Source organism: Rhea americana, unplaced genomic scaffold, assembly GCF_003343005.1.
Source record: "Rhea americana isolate MKP2758 unplaced genomic scaffold, rheAme1 scaffold_97, whole genome shotgun sequence".
Classification (NCBI taxonomy): domain Eukaryota; kingdom Metazoa; phylum Chordata; class Aves; order Rheiformes; family Rheidae; genus Rhea; species Rhea americana.
Window position 1 is genome coordinate 1,690,682 of NW_028187166.1, and position 1,750 is coordinate 1,692,431.

A 1,750-nucleotide genomic window follows, 5' to 3' on the forward strand; every position below is an offset into this window, starting at 1 on the left:
CCCGGCCCGCCCCGGCCCGCCGAGACGCCGGCCGGCCGGCCGCGCTCTCCCCGCCTCCTCCCGCGGCCGCTTCGCTTCCTCCCGCGGACGGGTGGCCGGCGCGCCGGAGGGGGCCAGCGTCGCCTCCGCGGCGAGGTTTCACGAGCCGGCTCGCTCCGCTCGCCGCGCCGTTTCCATCACGGTAGTTGGGCTTATGCAATTACATAAAAAACATCTAATGAAATCGCGGTGACACAAAACATGAACGTTTGTGTTGGCCTCCCCGTGCCGCGGCGTTGATCTTGGCCCGGCCGGCCAGACAGACGTCCTGCATTCTTCGGAGATTAAGCACTGAAAGGCTCGGGAGAAACCCAGCTGCCTTCTCCCCCTGCGACCGCCGCGCTAATTCCAAACACATGGGCGCCGTCCGGGTGAGGGGCGGCACGTGGGTCCCGTGCCGGGCCGGGCCGGGCCAGCCGCAGGCGCGGGGAGCTCCGCTTGGGCGCGGGAGCGTCGCCTCCCGGGGCCGTGCGAGCGCCAGCGGCTTGGCGACCCCAAACGCTCGGCGTAAATAAGGGCCTTAAGGAAAATTGTTAACAAAATAATGACTGGGATGGCGAAGGAGGCCCGGTGGCCGCGGGGACAGGGGCGGTGGTGGCGGGACCCCCCCCCAGCCAATATCACCTCTCTCCTCCACGGCCGTGGGGCACCGCTCCGTCACTCGCAGTTTTTYGACCCATGAAATATCAGGCCCCAGGCAAAATAAACAAGCTGGGGAGGCTCTGGGCAAGGAAAACCTGGGCCTGGTGCGGCTCCCCCCCCCGACCCCGCTGCAAAATTCTTCTGTCTCCCATTTAAAAACTCAAGCTGGTCTTTAAGACAGGCAAAAGCTACGCGAAAGAGAAGGGGAGGGAAGGCCGAAGCGCGGGTTGTTTTTCCCTAAGCGGCAAACTCCAAAGCGGCTGCCGGGCGAGGGGGGAGCTGGGCTGAGGCGCGCCGGAGCCGCCAGCGGCCGCGGGAAGCCCAGCGCCGGCTACGGGCCCGGCGCGCGGGAGAGCTGCGGCCGGCGCCGGAGGGGCTTTACATCCCTGCGGATCGCCCCTCCGCCCGGGATCGCGGCGGCCCGGCTCCCGGCGGCCCAGCTCCGCTCCCTTCCACGGCAGTGGGAATTTTCCCGGGAAACGCAAGGAGAGCAGCACTGGGGCGGGGGGTGAGGGAAAAAAAAAAAAAGCTTTTTAGACACCTGAGCGCGGGGAGCTCCCCAAAAGCCAGGAGCTGCCGTCAAAATAGCATCTCCTTAAAAAAAAAAAAAAAAGCCACACAGAGGTGTCCGAGGTGCAGCCCCCTTCCGACGCCCGCTCGGCGAACCGTCAGCGAAAGCGGGCGCCAGGGCCGCGGCGTCGCCCCTGCCGGGAGGAACCGGGGAGGGGGGCGGACGGCGGGCGAGCGGCGGCCCCCCTCGCCTTGCCTTGCCCCTTATTCCGCTTTCATCAAGGAAGCGTCCAGCTGTCSAAAAAAATTTAATGTCGTATTTTAGCAAGAAAAACAGCTGTCGTGGTACTTTAAGGCACAGACTGTTTTGGCCCGGGCTGCACGTTGTGGATATTGGCTGAGTCAAGGTTAGCTGTTAAAAGGCAGAAATCCTAGACCCGTACGAAGAGACATAGCGTTCCTTCGTACCCAGATAATACCGGCTCCCGGGCCCGGTCTGCTTTGCTTCGTTTCCCTTGCTGGAGCGGGGCCGTGGGGCGGGCTGCTCCGCGGCGCGGGG